General features: G+C 45.2%; 1 non-coding gene across 1 annotated transcript; it reads right to left on the bottom strand.

Moving 5' to 3' along the window:
• Positions 1-580: 580 nt before the first annotated feature.
• Positions 581-652, bottom strand: trnaw-cca (transfer RNA tryptophan (anticodon CCA)). The gene has a single exon. It is a non-coding gene; the product is annotated as a tRNA-Trp (tRNA).
• Between the last annotated feature and the right edge of the window lie 6,288 nt (positions 653-6,940).

Genomic DNA, 6,940 nt, shown 5'->3' with positions numbered 1-6,940 from the left:
TGCAGTAATTCCCCACGCTGTTTCACACAGCAGCATCCTCTCGGTGAATTACGCTTGGCAAAAATAAAATCGACTGAACCAAATCAGTGTCCGCCATTGGATTTTACTGACACCGCTTATAAAATTCAGGCTCACCGTTAATGTGGAGAGGGGATGCCAGACTGTAGTTTCCGCTCCTTCTATTGAATAAAGGTAATTTTAACTGTGTCCAGTGAGAGGAAAGAATTTGCTGTTGGTGGGAAACATTTCTATCTGAACTCGCTGTCACTCTCCTGATAGATTGAAACATAAAGCTGGGAGTCTCTGGATTATGTTGTAAAAGTATCGGTATTATGTTATTCACACTGCGCTGTCAGCAACTGAACGAAGCGGCTGCGTTTAAATCCCGTGATGAACTGGGGGAAGCTGAGAATTTCCCCAAACACTGTGCACACCACCTCCCTGACACAGTGTTCACAAATCAAACTGACAGCAAAGCTTCACGTGTGATCGAAAGTTTCCGCAAAGAAGACTTGGATCAACAGATATCCGGAGTGAACGTACTCCTTTCTTGATTTGAAATATAAGAAGTTGGCGTCAGTGAGCCTGACGTGATTTGAACACGCAACCTTCTGATCTGGAGTCAGACGCGCTACCGTTGCGCCACAAGCTCACGGACAATCTGCGCTCTCTATTCATGCTTAAGGGAAGTGATCGCACTGCAATGATTTTACGTTATGAGTAATAACGGAGATCAACAGTTCATGTCTGTTCTGTCTCTCCCCCCTCTCCTTCTGTATCTCAAAACAATTTCCGACTCTACCTCAATAAAAAGCTGAAAGAACTGTGGATGCTGTATTTCAGAAACAAAAAAAACAGGAGTTGCCAGTGACCCTTCCACAGAAGGGTGGGCAGCATAGTGGCATAGCAGTTAGCACTGCTGCCTCACAGCGCCTGAGACCCGGGTTCAATTCCCGACTCAGGTGACTGACTGTGTGGAGTTTGCACGTTCTCCCCGTGTCTGCGTGGGTTTCCTCTGGGTGCTCTGATTTCCTCCCACAGTCACAAAGATGTGCGTGTCAGGTGAACTGGCTGTGCTAAATTGCCCATAGTGTTAGGTAAGGGTATGGGTGGGTTGCGCTTCGGCGGGTCGGTGTGGACTTGTTGGGCCGAAGGGCCTGTTTCCACGCTGTAAGTAATCTAATCTAAAGAACTGATGGTAATTGGGAAAACGCTGGTTTATATGTGGGAGGAAGGCGGATGCAGTAAATGATAGATCAGGACAGAGCCCAAAGCGAGGGAAGAACTGTTGGACAGGAAAGGGAGTTGATAACGATCTGTGTTGGGGGGTGAATGGAGACTGTTCGTGGCTAAGAATAGGTAGTGTGTAATGACAGACGATGTGATAACAAGGCTTGGTGTGCGTGGAAGGGACGAGGATACTAAAGATTTCAGGCCCTAGAATTATTGAATTTGATATTGGGACCGGAGGGATGTATGGTCCCCAGTGTAATATTCGGTGCTCTTCGTTCTGCTGGTGCTGAGTTTCGCTGGGACAATACAGTAAACCTGAGACAGAGATGTTGGTCAGGGAACAGGGTGGGGTGTGGAATTGGCAGGCAACTGGAAGCTCAGGGTCTTTTTTGCAGGCAGAACTTAGATGTTCTGTGCAGCAGTCACCCAGTTTATGCTTCGTTTTCCCCAATGTTGATGAGACCACATTGTGAGCAGCAAAGCAGTAGCCTGGGTTGTGGGAAGTGCAGGTAAAGTGCCGCTTCACCTGGAAGGTAAGTTTGGGCCCTTGGATAGTGAGGAGGGAGCAGGTAAATGGGCTGGTGTCACACATTCGGCAGTTGCAGGGGAACGTGCCGTTTGACTATTGGAGTAGGAATGGTGTTAAGGTTGGTGGGGATGAAGGAAGAGTGGACCCAAGGTATAGCTCCTGCCCATTTACATATCTGCCAAATAGAGGAATTTATTAAGTGTGTACAAGAGCATTTTCTAATTCACAATGTGGATGTACATACAGTCGAGGGTGCAAAACCTTAGGGCCAGCAACCATAATTCTATTAACATTAGAATACTGATTGAAAATAATATATCAGATCTAAAAGTTGACGTGCTAAATTGGAGGAAGACTCAGGTATTAGGCATGATCTTTCAAAAGCTGACTGAGGAAAGATGTTTGCAGATTAAAGGAATGCTGGAAAATGGGAAGCCTTCAAATATGAGATAACAAGAGTCCAGACACAGTATATTCCTGTCAGGGTGAAAGGAAAGGCTGGTAGGTTGGGGAATGCTGGATGACTAGAGAAAATGAGATTTTGGTTAAGATAAAATCCTTAGACTATAAAGGCAGTATGAGCATACTTAAGAGGAAAATCATGAGGGCAAAAAGGGGTCATGAGATAGCTTTGGCAAATAGAGTCATGGATATCCCAAATGGTTTTTTGTAAATACATTAAGGACAAAAGGATAACAAGAGAGAGAATAGGGCCCTTCAAAGATCGGCAAGGCGGCCTTTGTGTGGAGCTGCAGTAGATGGGAGGGTTGGAGTGGAATACTGAACGGATATTGTGCATCAGTGTTTACTGTGGGGAAGGGCATGGAAGATATAGAATGTGAGAAAATAGATGGTGACATGTTGAAAAAATGCCCATATTACAGATGAGAAATTGCTGGATATCATGAAATGCATAAACGTGGATAAATCCCAAGGACCTGATCAGGAGTACCCTAGAACTCTGTGTGAAACTGGGGGAGTGATTGCTGGGCCTCTCACTGAGATATTTGCATCATCCATAGTCACTGGTGAGGTGCCGGAAGGCTGGAGGGTGGCTAATGTGGTGCCAGTATTTAAGAAAGGTGGTAAGGAAAAGCCAGGGAACTATAGACCTGTGAGCCTAACATCTGTGATGGGCAAGCTGATGGAGAGAATTCCGAGAGATAGGATTGACATGTATTTGGAAAGGCAAGAATTGATTTGGGATAGTCAGCATGGCCTTATGCTTGGGAAATCATGTCTCACGAACATGATTGAACTTTTTGAAGAAGTAACAAAGTGGATTGATGATGGCAGTGCAATAGACGTGATCTACATGGACTTCAGGAAGGCGTTCATCAAGGGTCCTCATGGGAGACTGGTGAGCAAGGTTTAATCTCATGGAAGTTGAAAATGTGTTGCTGGAAAAGCGCAGCAGGTCAGGCAGCATCCAAGGAGCAGGAGAATCGACGTTTCAGGCATGAGCCCTTCTTCAGGAATTCATGGAATGCAGGGAAAACTCGCCATTTGAATACAGAACTGGCTCGAAGGCAGAAGTCAGAGGGTGGTGATGGAGGGTTGCTTTTCAGACTGAAGGCCTGTGACCAATGGTGTGTCAGAAAGATTGATGCTGGGTCACCTACTTTTTGTCATTTATATAAATGATTTGTATGTAAACGGAGGAGGTATAGTTCGTAAGTTTGTAGATGACACCAAAATTGGAGTTGAAGTGACAAGCAAAGAAGGTTATCTCAGATTGCAACGGGACCTTGATCAGATGGGCCAATCGGCTGAGAAGTGGCTTTTGGAGGTTAATGTAGATAAATATGAGGTGCTCCATTTTGAAAAAAACAAATCAGAGCAGGACTTTTACACTTAATGGTAAGTTCATAGGAAGTGTTGCTGAACAAAGAGATCTTGGAGTTCAGGTTGATAGTTCCTTAAACGTAGAGACGCAGGCAGATTGGATAGTAAAGAAGGCGTTTGGCATGCTTTCCTTTGTTGATCAGAGCATCGAGGATAGATGTTGGGAGCTCATGTTGCCACTGTACAGAACATTGGTCAGGCCACGTTTGGAATATTGCATGCAATTTTGGTCTGCTTCCTATTGGAAAGATGTTGTGAAATTAGAAAAGGTGCAGAAAAGGTTTCCAAGGATGTTGCCAGTGTTGGAGGGTTGAGCTGTAGGGCGAGGTTGAATGGACTATTTTCTCTGGAGCGTCGGAGGCTAAGGGGTGACCATATAGAGGTTTATAAAACCATGAGGGAGATGGATAGGGCAAATAGACAAGTTCTTTTACCTGGGATGGGGGAGTCCAGAACTAGAAGGCATAGGTTTATGGAGGGGAGGGGAAAGGTATAGAAGGGACATAAGGGGCAACCTTTTCACGCAGAGGGTGATGCATGCACGGCATGAGTTGCTGGGAAAGTGATGGAGGTTGGTATAATAACAGCATTTAAAATGTATCTGGATGTGTACACGAATAGGAAGGTTTTATGGGGATTTGGGCCAAGTGCTGGCAAATGGGACTGTATTATGTTAGGATATCTGGGCTGCATGGACGAGTTGGACCGAAGGGTCTGTTTCCGTGCTGTACATCTGTGTCACTCTGTGAGACTCCATGGGATTCTCTGCCCAAGAGAGCAGTTGAGACAGCTTCATGAAGTATATTGAATACACAGTTGGATGGGTATTTGCGTGGTAGGGGAATTAAGGGTAGTCGGGATTGTGCAGGTTGGTGGAGCTGTGATCTTAACGAATGACGAAGCAGGCTTGACCAAATGGTCTACTCCTGCTTCTGTTAATATGAATCTGTAACACTGCATTTCCCGCGGCAGAGTTTTCCCACGGCACAAAGGAGGTTTTCTAAAATAAATTTAAACCCCTTGCTTTGCTTGAACTCAAATCGCATTGACTTGGAGGAGAGCGGGATTTGCAAAGTGTCCTCCCCTCTACACGTGCCTCAACTGCAGGGCAGCTGTCCGGCCCGCCTCCATTGTTGACGTCACAATGCGGATGCAGCCCTGTCAGCTTCAGAGTGAAACTTCCTCTCTCTGGGCACTATCTGGGAGTAAAGCAATGTCACACCCTTTCCATATACCATCGTCCAGCAGCGAGGGGGGAGGGGAGGTACGGGTGGGTGAAACACTGTTCACTTGTAGCAACTGGAGTGAATCCAGGGAGGGGGCAGACACTCCAAAGGTGCTCAAATACTTTCTATCTCTCTTAAAGCTATTTTCCTGTGCATTCACTCAGTTTGGCACGTGTACAGTTTGCACCCTCGAAAAAGATTGTTTCTTTACTCATGTTCACAACTAAAAGATTAGATTCTCATGGAACTGAGCAGCATTTAAGGGATTGGCACAAGTTAAGAATATGCAGGGCACCTAGGGCATGTGGCTCGTTGGTCTACGGGGATGGTTCTCACGACGGGCATCTTGGTGCGTGGACGTATCCCGGGTTCAAAGTCCGGACGAGCCCTTGTTTTTTACCTTGCCTTGTGCGAAAATGGCCAATCAATTCTCTCAAAAAGCAGCTTCGTTAAACGAGATCCGACTTCCTGAATCAGGGATGGAGCAGAGCTACCATTACAATGAACGCGGCAAGGGCAGCACTTATTCAAAGTGAAAATAAGTTTTACTTCACACAGAGGGTGGTGGGCGTTTGGAACGCATTGCCAGCAGAGGCGGTAGAGGCAGGCACGGTAGATTCATTTAAGATGCGTCTGGATAAATGCATGAGTGGGTGGGGAGTAGAGGGATACAAATACTTAGGAATTGACCAACAGGTTTAGACAGTACATTTGGATCGGCTCAGGCTTGAAGGGCCTGTCCCTGGGCTGTAAATTTTCTTTGTTCTTTGCTCTATGTGATGTATATCTGATATTGTTGGCTGTTCTAAAAGTTTCTTTGTAATTATTGTTCACCTTCTAATGTAGTAATGGAGTTACGTCCTTTTTTGTCATAATTTTTTTATTTAATAGGCCAGCAGGAAGTCATTCAGCAATTTTTCTGCCTTTCTTTTCTCAAGCAGGCTTAACATTTCATTTTCATATCCTTGATTCAGCTCCATTTCCAGCATCTTTGTAGGCAGTTTGTTCCATATTATTGTCACTGGAATGAAGTTTTCCTCCATACATTCTCTCCTCCGCGCATTTATTGGAAAAAAAACCTACCCAGGTAAGTTTGCGCTACACCAGCTTCCGGGTCCGCTCCGCACTTTTTTTGAAAAAAAATTTAAATTTAAACCGTGAAACAAACGTAACCGCGTCTACAAACAGAGAGTGCCAAACAGCCCTTACCTGCTCCGCGGAGAGAGTGAGGATTGTTCACTCGTTTGTGGGTGTTGGGATGATTGCTTCTGCGGTTAAGTATTTGGTTTGCGCGTGTTGTTTTTCTGTCGACGCTAGTTTGAAGTTCCCCATTGACTGTTCGCTCTACTGTGACATACAGGAATGGCACTTTGTTGCTGTTCTCCTCCTCTTCAAACCAGGAGCCCCCCTCAGGCCACAGTCTCACCACTTGGAACATCAATATACAGACTAGTCAAAGACCTCCACTGAAGACTAAAACACCAAGTCGAAGACTCACGCCACTCCAGTTACTCCATCCAAGAATTCTTGAACACCAAAGACAACAAGATAGAAGAGGATAGTATAATACTGTCCTTTGACATACAGCCCTGTTCACATCCATTAACATCAACGTGACCAAAGAAAACTGAAGACACTACTTGAAGAACCAAAGACACAAATATCAAACAGCACCAACGTCATCAGCAAAGATAACACTGTCAAGCTCGTGGAGCTGTGCCTTACCTCCCACTTCCTATTCAGTAACAAGACTAACAAACAAATCAACGCAGCACCCATGAAACTACCAATATCAGGATTCCTAACAGAAGCAATAATGCAGAGATAATGGAACAACTTAGAGGAAACCTACAACACCATCAACAATCTCCTCACTGGCATAAAATTCACAAAAGAGGAGAACAACAACAAAGTGCTGTTGTTCTAGATGTCACAGTAGAGCGAACAGTCAATGGTAAATTCAAAACAGCGTCTCCAGGAAACAACACACGCGAACCAAGTACTTAAGCTGCAGATCCAATCATCCCAAAACATGCAAACAAATCTGCATCAGGATGCTATTTCAACGAGCTACTTCACACTGCAGCGCCCAGCAACGGCGAAGATC

This window comes from Hemiscyllium ocellatum (assembly GCF_020745735.1).
Source record: "Hemiscyllium ocellatum isolate sHemOce1 chromosome 27 unlocalized genomic scaffold, sHemOce1.pat.X.cur. SUPER_27_unloc_25, whole genome shotgun sequence".
In the NCBI taxonomy this organism is placed as follows: Eukaryota; Metazoa; Chordata; class Chondrichthyes; order Orectolobiformes; family Hemiscylliidae; genus Hemiscyllium; species Hemiscyllium ocellatum.
This window is presented reverse-complemented; position numbering and strand designations above follow the sequence as displayed.